The sequence below is a fragment of the Phyllobates terribilis genome, unplaced genomic scaffold (assembly GCF_046119375.1).
Source record: "Phyllobates terribilis strain yellow unplaced genomic scaffold, ASM4611937v1 Scaffold_1__5_contigs__length_1240528914, whole genome shotgun sequence".
Classification (NCBI taxonomy): Eukaryota; Metazoa; Chordata; class Amphibia; order Anura; family Dendrobatidae; genus Phyllobates; species Phyllobates terribilis.
The window spans coordinates 1,138,059,701-1,138,073,722 of NW_027362761.1; positions in this window are offsets into that span (position 1 = coordinate 1,138,059,701).

The window sequence follows — 14,022 nt, forward strand, 5'->3', positions numbered from 1 at the left end:
ATCTCTCGTTAGCAAATTTTCCTCCATTTGGGAGAGTACCCGATCCGCACTCCTTCAGTCGTCCGAACGGATGAAAAGACACGCTGACAAAAAACGCCTGGATCCTCCACAATTTCGTCCTGGAGATAAAGTCTGGCTCTCATCTAAATATGTCCGACTCAAGATACCTTCTTACAAGTTAGGGCCTCGGTTCATCGGTCCTCTGGAGGTCATCAGTCAGATCAACCCGGTGGCCTATAACTTGAAACTCCCGGCCAACTTACGGATCCCTAACTCCTTCCATGTATCTCTCCTCAAACCTGTGGTACTTAACTCTTTTTCCAAGTCTACAGATACGCCTCCTGCTCCGGTTTCTGCTGAGGACGAGTTTGAGGTAGAGAACATTCTTGCCACCAAAAGGGTAAGAGGAAAGACCTTTTTTCTAGTAGATTGGAGGGGGTTTGGTCCTGAGGAGAGAACGTGGGAGCCCCGGGAGAACATCCATGCCCCTCTTATCCTAGGGGGGCCTAAAGGGGGGGGTACTGTAGCGTCGGCGTCCCTGCCTCCTGCTAGGCAGGGACGCTGTTCCCCTCACCTCTCTGCTCCGTGCCCGGCGTCCTCCTCCCGCTCTGCTGGCAGCGCGCGCTCCTTCCCGGCCACTGTGCTTAGGGCGCGCGCGCGCTCTCCCTCCCTCTTAAAGGGGCCGCGCGCGCCGTCCTAAGGAGTCCCCGGCCAATGGCCGGAGGACTTCACCTTATATAAGGCACCTCCTCCAAAATGGAGGTGCCCGAGCAATGTTGTTGCACTGTTCACTACTCTGCTTCAGCCCTCAGGTCCCGTTGCCAGTTACCTGCCAGTTACCTGCCAGATTCCTGCCTGATTATCTGCTACCTGCCTGCTAGTCTGAGGTCTGACGGTCTGCCTTACCACTCCTGTCAGTCTGTCTAAGGACCAGCCTGCCCGCTCACTTGGGAGCGCACATCAGCCACCTGCCTGCTTGCCTGAGGTCCGACGGTCTGCCTTCCAACTCCTGTCAGTCTGTCTATGGACCAGCTTGCCCGCTCACCTGGGAGCGCTCATCTGCTGCCTGTCTGCTAGCCTACCTGGAGGCTCTGCCGTCACGTGCTGTGACCACCCGCCTGTCCAGAAACTTCTGCCCGCTCACCTGGGAGCGCTCATCTGCCGCCTGTCTGTTGGTCTTCCTGGAGGCTCCGCCGTCACATGCTGTGACCACCCGTTCATCCAGAGACTCTCGCCTGCTCACCTGGGAGCTCACGTCTATCATCAGCCGCCACAGGTCGTACCAACCCTTTACCTAGAGACTGCCCCGGTCACTTGCCGTGACCATCTGCCCGTTCATCTAGAGACTGCCCCGGTCACTTGCCGTGACCATCTGCCCGTTCATTCAGAGACTGCCCCAGTCACTTGCCGTGACCATCAGCCCGTTCATCCAGAGACTGCCCCGGTCACTTGCCGTGACCTCCAGCCCGTTCATTCAGAGACTGTCCCGGTCACCTGCTGTGACTTCCTGCCCGTCTTCCCTGGTCGCCACCCGCTCCCTTACAAGGACCGCCCCCTTGTATAGTAGCTCAGAGGTTCCGCCTCCCAGACCCGTTACAGTAGGATACCCAGGAAGACCGCACTTCTTACCCCGAGGCATAAAAAAGCCAGGCTGGAGTTTGCCAAAACTTACCTGAGAAAGCCTAAAACGTTCTGGAAGAATGTTCTCTGGTCAGATGAGACAAAAGTAGAGCTTTTTGGGAAAAAGCATCAACATAGAGTGTACAGGAAAAAAAAGAGGCATTCAAAGAAAAGAACACGGTCCCTACAGTCAAACATGGCGGAGGTTCCCTGATGTTTTGGAGTTGCTTTGCTGCCTCTGGCACTGGACTGCTTGACCGTGTGCATGGCATTATGAAGTCTGAAGACTACCAACAAATTTTGCAGCATAATGTAGGGCCCAGTGTGAGAAAGCTGGGTCTCCCTCAGAGGTCATGGGTCTTCCAGCAGGACAATGACCCAAAACACACTTCCAAAAGCACTATAAAATGGTTTGAGAGAAAGCACTGGAGACTTCTAAGGTGGCCAGCAATGAGCCCAAACCTGAATCCCATAGAACACCTGTGGAGAGATCTCAAAATGGCAGTTTGGAGAAGGCACCCTTCAAATATCAGGGACCTGGAGCAGTTTGCCAAAGAAGAATGGTCTACAATTCCAGCAGAGCATTGTAAGAAACTCATTGATGGCTACCGGAAGCGGTTGTTCGCAGTTATTTTGGCTAAAGGTTGTGCAACCAAGTATTAGGCTGAGGGTGCCAATACTTTTGTCTGGCCCATTTTTGGAGTTTTGTGTGAAATGATCCATGATTTGATTTTTGCTTCATTCTCTTTTGTGTTTTTTCTTGCAAGCAAATTAAATGAAGATAATAATACCAAAGAATTTGTGATTGCAATCATTTTCAGGAAGAAACTGAGTATTATCTGACAGAATTGCAGGGGTGTCAATACTTTTGGCCACCACTGTATATGATGTAAAATCTGTATTCTTTACACTATATATGACTTTATTATAATATATATTAAGTGTATATATTTGCCAAGAGCTACAAGCACTGTTACATTACAGTATATACACGATGTTATATATGCATTAACATGCATTCAATCACAGGCTTGTTTATAAATAGTAGGAATAAACCGTCTGGTGACCTACATGTATTGCGCAGTTTTAGCGATGCACTTTTTCTTTACTGCAGATAGAAATTGTTCAGAATGATGTAAATACTTAATGAGTTAATATTCCCTGCTTGCTGCGCTACTGACAAACTACATTTATTTCTATTCCTACATACTACATACCACAATGACTGCTCAACAATATAAACTGAATTAGCAGAAACACACGCTGCACTCTCTATTGACCTGATTTCAAGAGTGGACTAGGGTAGATTTTTCAGCAGATACTGCTTGCCAAACTGGAGCTTTTAGTTACTTAATGGTAAAATCTTCTCACTTAATCCAGATGTATTCTGTTGTATGCAAGCCATGTATCATCTGCCTCTGCTCTTGCATAATCTGTGCAGCCTGCTTGTTGTTTTGTGGGTTACAGAAATTGCTGATTTTATCATAAATATAGTTTGTCCAGAATATGCAGCTTTGAAATCTTTACCTTGGCTGAACTTTGAAAATTGACAGAATGCCTTCAGTATATGAATGAGTTCTTGTAAAATTCTTTTCACTTGCAATATACTTAGGGTTGGCTTTAAGGACATTATATTATTACTATCATTATTATTTACTATTATAGCACCATTTATTCCATGGTGCTTTACATGTGAAAAAGGGGTATACATACAAGAACAATTACTATAATCTTGAACAAAACGTGACAGCGATTGGTACAGGAGGAGCGAGGTCCCTGCCCGCAATGGCTCACAGGAATGGGTGAGGAAACAGTAGGTGGAGGCAGAGCTGGTTGTGCAGCGGTATGGTAGAGCAATGGTTACTACTGGTTGTACGCTTGTCGGAAGAGGTGGGTCTTCAGGTTCCTTTTGAAGATTTCCACGGTAGGCGAAAGCCTGATATGTTGGGGTAGAGAGTTCCAGAGTAGGGTGGATGCACGGGAGAAATCTTGTATACGATTGTGGGAAGAGGAGATAACAGGGGAGTAGAGAAGGAGGTCTTGCGAGGATCGGACCTTGCGTGTAGGTATATACCGGGAGACTAGGTCACAGATATATGGAGGAGACAGGTGGTGGATGGCTTTGTATGCCATGGTTAGGGTTTTGAACTGCAGTCTCTGGCAATGGGGAGCCAGTGAAGGGATTGACAGAGAGGAGAGGACGGGGAAGAGTGGGGGAACAGGTGGATTAGTCGGGCAGCAGAGTTTAGGATAGATTGGAGGGGTGCAAAAGTGGTAGAAGGGAGGCCACAGAGCAGGAGGTTGCAGTTGTCGAGGCGGGAGATGATGAGGGCGTTCACTAGTGTTTTTGCAGATTCATGGTTGATGAATGTGCGGATCCGGGAGATATTTTTGAGTTGGAGTCAGCAGAAAGTGGAAAGGGCTTGAATATGTGGTTTGAAGGAGAGATCAGAGTCCAGGGTTACCCCAAGGCAGCGAGCTTGCGGGACTGGGGAGAGTGAGCAGCCATTGACGTTGATAGATAGGTCGGGTAGGGGGGATGAATGAGATGGTGGAAAGATGATGAATTCGGTTTTATCCATGTTAAGTTTTAGAAATCTAGCAGAGAAGAAGGATGAAATAGCAGACAGACATTGCAGGATTTTGGTTAGTAGGGAGGAGATGTCGGGACCAGAGAGGTAGATCTGTGTGTCATCAGCATAGAGGTGATACTGAAAGCCGTGAGACTCAATGAGCTGTCCCAAGCCAAAGGTGTAGATGGAGAAGAGGAGGGGTCCTAGGACTGAACCTTGGGGAACACCAACAGATAAGGGGTAAGAAGAGAAGGCGGTGTGTGAGTGTGAGACACTGAATGTCCAGTCTGTTTGATATGAGGAGATCCAAGATAGGGCCAAGTCTGTGATGCCGAGAGATGAGAGAGTCTGTAGTAAGAGGGAATGGTCCACTGAGTCAAAGGCAGATGACAGGTCTAGGAAGAGTAGGACAGAGTAGTGTCGCTTGGATTTTGCAGTTAGTAGGTCGTTGGTGACATCAGTCAGGGCAGTTTCAGTAGAATGGTGCAGTCGGAAGCCAGATTGGAGGCGGTCAAAGAGAGAGCAGGAGGAGAGGTGGAAGGACAGTTCAAAGTGAACATGTTGTTCCAGTAGTTTTGAGGCATAGGGGAGAAGTGATATGGGGCGATAGCTAGTCAGAGAGGATGGGTCAAGGGAGGGCTTTTTGAGGATGGGTGTTATCGAGGCATAGGATACTAGAATATGTTATTAATGCAAGAATGCGGGAATCTATTGAAATCAAGAGAATGGGGTGGGGGGGGGGGTTGCTGTGAGAATTGACAGTGTACATTCACTGCAAGAAAACAAAAAACCTGACCAGCACCTCCATATAGCGTGAACAGGTGCACACTGCAATGACTGCAACATACAGTAAGAAAGCACAGCAGCACACTGTAAGGGCCAAGACATATGCAAACACTGAGAACATAAGAGCTAAACCGCATTATTGATAAATAAAATGTTCTTAAAAAAAATGAAGGCTCTTAGCGCATTAATTGGCCAATTCATGTATGCCCATCAACCATGGCAAGGTGACCTGCGCATGATGGGTAACTATCCTCCTAAACATGCCTCTTTTGGGCTATAAGCCTACAATTTAAATGAGCAAACATGCCTCTCTTGGGCTATAAGCCTACAATTTTAAGTGGTTCGGTAGAAACCAACACTAATTAAAACCACCCTTGGGATGATGCGTGGCGTGCACGGGTGGGAGTCTGGTTCTTGCCTCCGTCCATGGTGCCTGCCAGGTGCGTTCTGTCTCCACTGCTTGTGACCCCACCCTGTCTGTAAGGTTTTTCTTATCCTCTCCCCTTTCGGGGGGCGGTTCCATTGCAGCTTGCTGTTGGCCACACCAGGGGGCGGCTCCCCCAGACTGATGGACAAGTCTATATATATTGGTGCAGTTACAGGGGACGGGCTCCGCTTTTGGCGTCATTCTGGAACCCGGCCTACGATGGGAGGTTTCTTGCCGTCTTTTATCACACACATAATGGCGCCCGTTCTTCCGGGACGGGCGCCGCTTTCAGTATCAAACACAGTCTATAGGTGCACAGGACCCGGTATAATAGGTCGGTTCATCCTGTTCGGGACGCCAAGTTTGACGCGCCCCGTGGGCTGTGGGGTACTTGGTAGTCGGGCCGGTCAGTGTTGGGGGGTGTCACGGTGGCAGTGATCTGGTCCGTGACCCAGGGAGGTCAATTAAAGGGAAAGTAAAAGGAGAATAAAGTTTTTAGGATAATAATGTTCGTGACACCACCTGTGGTATGCGGCTATATGGGGACACTGCTGCAGAACAGATCCACTGGAGCTGATGGTGATGCAGCAGAATTGGTTCAGCTCTCCACAGGCAGAGCTAAGCTCCAGGGCAGTATAAGTAGAATGGTATGAGGTAGATGTTGCTGGTGCTGTGTAATGCAGGGCTGGTGATGGCGCAGCAATAATTCCAGGACACAGTGGGGTGCAGTCTTCAGGTTTTACTCACAGTTTTTCAAGACTCCAGGTTACAAGGGCCAGTGTGTAACCTTCCACGTTGTCCTGTGTCCTCCAGGGAAGGGGTTCAGCAATCTCTCAAGTCTCTCAGAAGTACATAAACGGGACCCCGTTCTATGTGCCTTTCCCGGTCGTCTTCCCTATGCTGGCTCTCACCCTCCTGCCCTGCGCCTCACAATCAGTGTTCCAAGCCAGTGGCCTCGGGCCTTGTCGGGCGACATGCAGTCCACCGGACCCTATGCGGCCACCTTTTGACGATATAATTGTTGGCTGCAGCACCTTGAAAATGCAGCAGCCTCCGGTTATCTAGCTGAGCCTGGTTGTTCTCCACTTGTTAGGGGCCGGTCCTCTCTGATCCCTCCACGTCCGTGTAGATTCGGGCACACGGGTGGCTTCCTGCACTCACCGTGCCCCTGGGATGCCCTCTGTCTCTGGAGCCTTACCTCTGCTCCCATCCTCTCTCACTCTCTCCTGGGCCTCTCAGACTAGGCCCGACTCCCCTCTCTCTCCACTCAACTCCTGCTCCAAGCACTGGAGCCAGGAGCCTGGACCCTACTACACTGCTCTCCTGAGCAGGACTCCACTCTTCTAGATGGTTCCCCTCCTTCTTATACTCTTCCTGACGGTGCTCCCCTGATCTACTTCCTCCACCCACACCCACTACATGGTTCCACCCTCCAGCTAGGGACCAGAGACTGTGCTCTCCCTTAAGAGCAATCTCGCCCTTCCCTACTGAAGTGGAGTGTATTGGATGAGGGTATGTGGGTCCCGGGTAGTACCACACCTCTGGGTGACATGCAGGGGCGCCACAGGTGCAAGTTTCTCCAGCCTGTTAGATATTAGAGGGTGAACGGCAGCACATTGGATCAGTGGTTAGCAATGAAGCCTTGCAGCGCTGGGATCCTGGGTTGAAATCCAAGCAAGGACAACAACTGCAAGGATTTCGTATGTTCTCCCCGTGTTTGCGTGGGTTTCCACCTCAGTAAAAAAGCAGCCTTAGAGTGTCCGGGAACCTTCCCACAGACTTTTCTTAGCCAGGACTGCTTCTCGGCAGGGTTGAACGGTCCCACCAGAGAATCCTCTGGTGTGCCCTGGCTTCAACCTCAGGAGAGTTCATGATAGCGCTAACTTTGCAGCTGTTATGGGGCTCTTGAGCGGGGGAGAAAAGTGAGCCCTCAGAATCAAATCCTCTGGTGAGCACAATGTTTTTCAATCTTAAACAGCTTCTCAGTGGGAGTTGTATTTCACCACAGCCATATTCTTTAGCTCGGTGAAAAGACTGGCATAGAGGGAAACTGTATTTATTTCGGCTGTCATTTCTCCATCACCAGGTTCCGCCCATAGTCAGACATGACCATGCCTAGCTGTATGTTCAGCGGTGAGAGTCACAGATCAGGCTGCTGTGCTACAGCTTTCAACAACTCTGCAGCGCTGGGCGGTTTGTCACCTAAGCATTAAGCATGTTATCTTCAGCACTGCCTGTTGCCGCTTGGCCAAGGCAGTGCTGCAGTGCTTTCAGCTTGTGACTGATGTGGTCATTTTGGAGATGGAGGAAGAGGGGAGGAGATGAACAATGTGATTACATTGAGGTTACATTGGTGACTCTGAGTTTTATACTAAAGAAAGATCCTATTGTTTGTTTTTTTACGTTATTTTTTAAGGCAAATGCATTCACCGGGAAATTTCATTTTAACATTTTACAACCTAATCAGGCAATGTGGTGTGTGACACATCATCAGACACATCCTGTTTCATTTATGATGGAGGGACTCTGAAAGTCACAAAGCCTATTTTTATAGGGCCATAAGGCGGCCCTTACTATTCTTAAAAGGTCAGCAGTCGGCCCTTGCTATTGTTAGAGAATGATCAGCCGGCTATGCTTTTTTGTTCCCATTATTAACGAGTGGGTCTCCTATAATGTTATAGAGTATGCAGTGATTGCAAGGGTTGCCAAAAATTCGGATGCAACCCGATACCCCTTTGAAGAGACATAGAGGAGGGTTTCAGTAAAAAAAATATTCCCATTATAAAGGAGCGGGTCTCCTATAGTGGTAATGCCCATGCTGTGACTGCAAAGGCTGCCAAAATTTGGGAAAAACCCCACTAACAATTTAAAGACACATAGAGCAGGGCCAAAGTAACAAGTACGACATGTTCCCATTAGAAAGGAGAGGGTCTGCTATATAGTTATAGGGTATGCAATGAGTCCAACGGCTGACCAAATTTAGGAAAAACCTCACTAATAATTTAAAGACACATAGAGCAGGGCCACAGTAATGACATGTTCCCATTAGAAAGGAGCAGGAGTGCTATCCAGTTATAGGGTATGCAGTGAGTCCAACAGCTGTCCAAATTTTTATGAAAAACTCCACTAACACTTTAAAGACACATAGAGCAGGGCTACAGAAACTACAAATTCCCATTAGAAAGGAGAGAGTCTGCTATACAGTTATAGGGTATGCAGTGAGTCCAACGGCTGACCAAATTTAGGAAAAACCCCACTAACAATTTAAAGACACATACAGCAGTGCCACAGTAACGAATACGACATGTTCCCATTAGAAAGGAGAGAGTCTGCTATACAGTTATAGGGTATGCAGTGAGTCCAATGGCTGACCAAATTTGGAAAACCCCCACTAAGAATTTACAGACACATAGAGCAGGGCCACAGTAACAAGTACGACATGTTCCCATTAGAAAGGAGAGGGTCTGCTATACAGTTCTAGGGTACGCCGTGAGTCCAACGACTGATCAAATTTAGTAAAAACCCCACTAAGAATTTAAAGACACATAGAGCAGGGCCACAGTAATGACAAATTCCCATTAGAAAGGAGAGGGTCTCCCATAGTGTTGGCCTAAGCAATGAATGCAAGGGCTGCCAAAAACTGGGAGGCACTCCAATGACCTATGGAAGAGACTTAGAGAGCCTCATGAAAAAATGTTTCCATTAGAAAGGAGCGGGTCTCCTATACTTGTAATGCCCATGCACTAAGTGTATGGGCTGACAAACATTTACCCCTGGAGGGTATACATGAACATATTGTATAAAAAATTTTTTTTTACAGGCATCATAAACCCCCTTTAAAAAATTATGTGTGTATTCTTCACAGACCACTGTCACCCTGGTGATGTGGTGGAGGATGAGGAGAAGGAGGAGGACAAGAGCAAATAGCCAAAATCAGGAAGCATATACCCATGTGTGGGTGTGAAGAGGTGCATGGGAATACACCTCCCAATAAAAGACACTGGATTTGAGTTTATGTTACGCTGCTATAATTCGGTGGAGTTGAGAAGTCTGGTTCAATCCAACCCTTGTACATTTTTATAAAAGTCAGCCTGTCAGCATTTTCAGTTGACAGGCGGATGCGCTTATCAGTTATAATTCCACCAGCGGCACTAAAAACCCGCTCTGATAAAACGCTAGCGGCAGGGCAGGCCAGGACCTCCAAGATGTAGAGAGCCAGTTTATTCACGTATCCAGCTTGGATACCCAATAATTTTAAGGCACAGAAGAATCACGGAGGACCTTGGTACGGTCAGCAAGGTACTCTATCAGCATCTTCCCAAACTTTGAATGCCTTGTGAAAGTACCCGTCGCCTCAGGGCCTGTGAGATGGGAGGGGCTAAGAAAATTCTCTGAGAACTTTGACAGTGTTCCACTGCTGGATTGAAGTTGTGTCTCTCTGGCCTGTACTGCTTGGTTGTCCAACGAACTGTGACCTCTGCCACCAGCGTTTTCAGATGGGAATTTTTTTAATAGTTCCGCAACAAGGGCCTTCTGGTACTGCCCCATTTTTGTAGACCTGTCCACCTCAGGAATAAGAGATATAAAGTTCTCCTTGTTACATGGGTCTAGAAGTGTCACCAACCAGTAATGACTGTCACCCACAATTTTGAGAAGGCGAGGGTCATGGGAAAGGCAGGGTAACATAAACTCAGCCATGCAAGCCAGAAGGCTAACAGGCAAGACTTCCGTGTCCTCACCAAGAGGATGACTGACCATGCTCTCCTCCTCCTCCTCTCTGTCCTCTGGCCATCCACGCTGAACAGATGGTATGACAGTTGTGCAGGTTGTACTATCTATAGCGCATGAAACTAGCTCCTGTTCGTCCTCCTCCTCCTCCTCTTCCTCATTGTCATCCAATCCACGTTGGGATGAGATGAGGCTGGGTTGTGTGTAATCACCCTGTATGGTTCCTTGCTCCATCTCATCGTGCTCCGCCTGCAATGCATCCTCTTTGATTGTGAGCAGAGAGCGTTTCAGAAGACAGAGAAGGGGGATGGTGACGCTAATTATGGCATCATCGCCACTCACCATCTTGGTGGAGTTCTCAAAGTTTTGGAGGATGGTACACATGTCTGACATCCATGTTCTCTCCTGAGGTCTTATGTGTGGAGTCTGAACTGAATACCGACGGCCTTGTTGATGCTGGTACTTAACAACTGCCCTCTTCTGCTCACAAATCCTTCACAAAATCTGCAGTGTAGTGTTCCAATGTGTGGGGAAATCACATGCCAGTCTGTGAACTAGAAGCTGCAAAGGCTGCTGAAACACGGCAAGGGCGGTGGAAGCTGTAGGTGACTTTCTAAAATGGGCACACAGGCGGGGTATTTTAACAAGCAGATCCGGCAACTTCAGGAAGGATTTGAGAAACCACTGAACCATGAGGTTAAGCACCTGGGCCAGGCATGGTACGTGTGTGAGCTCGCCTCGCCTCAGAGCCGCCACCATGTTCCGGCCATTGTCACACACCACCATGCCTGGCTCTAGGTTCAGCGATGTGAGCCACAGATCTGCCTGCTCTTTCAGAGCTGTCCACAACTCTTTAGCATTGTGCGGTTTTTCACCTAAGCATATTAGCTTCAGCACAGCCTGTTGCCGCTTGGCGAGGCAGTGTTGCAGTGCTTCCAGCTTGTGACTTATGTGGTCATTTCAGAGCTGGAGACTGAAGAGGAGGAGGAGGCTGAGGTGCAGGAGCTGTAGACTGTGGGGGTTACTCTGATTGACCTAGGGCCCGCAATCCTTGGCGTCGGGAGGATGTGTTCCTTCCCATGGTCCGACTGGGTCCCGGCTTCCACTATGTTAACCCAGTGTGCCATCAGCGAGATGTACTGTCCCTGCCCACAATCACTTGTCCACGTGTCCGTGGTTAGGTGGACTATCCGGGTAACTGCGTTGTTGAGGGACAATATTTTGGGACACGTACTTGTGTAATGCGGGGACGGCACCCCGGGAGAAATAGTGGTGCTAGGGACTGAGTACCGAGGAACCGTCGCCGCCATCAGGTTGCGGAATGCTTCCATCTCCACGAGCCTAAAAGGCAACATTTCTAGCGCAAGCAGTCGCAAAATGTGGGGATTTAGTAGTGTGGCCTGTGGGGCGTTGGCTGCGTATTTGCGCTTGCGTTCCAAGGACTGGGGTATGGACAACTGAACGCTGTGCTTGGACGAGGATGTGGACGGGCTTCCTGATGCTGCTACTTGAGAGTGTGATATGACAGGTGCAAGGCAGGAGGCATCTTGGCATGAACGATGGACAGGGGATTGGCTTGCATACACAACAGCAGAAGAAGCAGTGGTGCCACCCACAGACACTGTTCCTGGACCCTGTGGTTCGGCCCACAAAGTCAGGTGCTTTGCTGCCATGTGCCTGATCATGTTGGTGGTGGTCAGGCTGGTCGTTTTGCCACCCCTGCTGATGCTAGCCTGGCAGGTGGTGCAAATGGCCTTTTTGGGGTTATCGGCAGAGTCTTTAAAAAACAACAAGACTCGGGAAGACCTAACAGTTGTACTGGCAACTTCCTTCGTGTTGTTGTTACGGGGAATGGTTGCCTGCCTTCTTTCTGCGGCCACCACACTGCTTCTTCCTGCCCGTTTGGGTCCTCTGCCTCCCTCCCCCTGTGTGCTGCTGTCCTTGATCTGCCTGTCCTTCTGCCAGGTTGTGTCAGTTACAATATCATCCACCACCTCCTCTTCTACTTCTGCACTCTGGTCCTCCTCCTGACTTTCTGGAAATTGCGTCTCACTATCATCCACCTTTTGTGACATTTTCCCACCGTTGCCTTCGTGTGACCGTGGCTGCTCAAAAATTTGGGCTTTGCTACATGTGATCTCCTCTTGCCCCGCTTCAAGTGGACCGAATCTATAAATGGAAAAGTGAACAGCTCTTCGGAGTGTACAAGTGTGGGATCAGTTGTCTCTGGGCACTCGGCATGGTGGGTGGAAGGAGGTTCATGGTGAGGAATATGCGGTCCAGACTCACAGCTACTGAGACTTGACCGTGTGGAAGACAAGGTGGTGGTGATGGTGGCTAAGTGACTGGAACCATTATCTACTATCCAATGAACAACCTTTTGACACTGCTCTGTGTTCAATAGTGGTGTTCTGCGGTCCCCTATTAATTGGGACAGGAAGGTCGAGCGAGAAGATGTGGGTGTTTGTTGTGGCACAATTTCACCTTGCCCACGGCCTCGGCCTCTGCATGCACCATCATGTCCAGTTCCCCGTCCCTTGCCACGTGCCTTGCCCATTTTAAATATCTTCCACCCTCACTACAAATGACTGAATTTGGAGCAAAGTTATATGTGAACCCTGTGACGGACAAACCACAGTTTTAAATACCTGGAATGTAGGTAACTATTTTGAACAGCAAACTGGTGTCAATTGCTTCACTGACACACTGAAACAAATTTTTAATGGAGGTCAGAAATGGCAGTATTTTCTGAAAACGTATATGTGATCCGTGTGACGGAGAAAACACAGTTTTAGATATCTGGCCTGTAGGTAACTATTTTGAACAGCAAACTGGTGTCAACTGCTTCACTGACACACTGAAATTTTTTTTAATGGAGGTCAGAAATAGCAGTATTTTCTGAAAACGTATATGTGATCCGTGTGACAGAGAAAACACAGTTTTAAATACCTGGCCTGTAGGTAACTATTTTGATCAGCAAACTGGTGTCAATTGCTTCACTGACACACTGAAACAAATGCTTAATGGAGGCCAGAAATGGCAGTATTTTTATCGCAATTATATGTGATCCATGTGACGACCACAGTTTTAAATAGCTGGATTTTTAGCTCTGTAATATCGAAAGGACCTGGCTGTATTCTGCAGTGCCAACAAGCAAATGGCGCAGAAAAACTGTGTTCTCTGGATTGCTTTTTAAGCAAATAATGAGGATTAGGATCCAAAAAAAATTATCCCTGGCCCCTGAGACCTGGGCCTATTTCTAGAAATATCTAACAGCAGCAGCAGACAGAACTGGAATGGAGCATCTTGTGCTATATGCACTGCAGTCTGCTATATACCCTGCCTGCCTGCCTACAGTATATACACTGCCTGCTTGATATCTCTGCAGATGGATTAGTTCTCAGAAGGACTGTTTGTTGAGATGGATATGTGTCTCTAATATAGTTTGGTACGCCTACACTAACTAGAAACAAGCAAAACTCTCCCTAGCTCAGCAGCACCTCTCCCTACACTGTCTGATTCCGGAGTGACTGTGACGAGCATGGCGGCGCTAGGTCTGATATACACCTGATGATGCTGTGCAGCCAGCCAATCACTGTAATGCCACAACCAACATGGCTACGGCATTACAGTGAGTGGCAGGCAATCCCTGCATGTTCATTGACTCTAAAGAGCGCCAAACATGCAGGGAGGACACCCAAGCTCCCGCCGAGCAACCCCGAAAATACTCGGCAAGCACCGAGCATGTCGAGCAGTAACATGCTCAGGCAAGCACCGAGCAGTAGCGAGCATGCTCGCTCATCACTAGTTGTCATCTACTGGATATGCTCAGATCAATGACGTTACTACTTTATGTCTTATTGGTCTAATACATCTTTTATGTAGTTA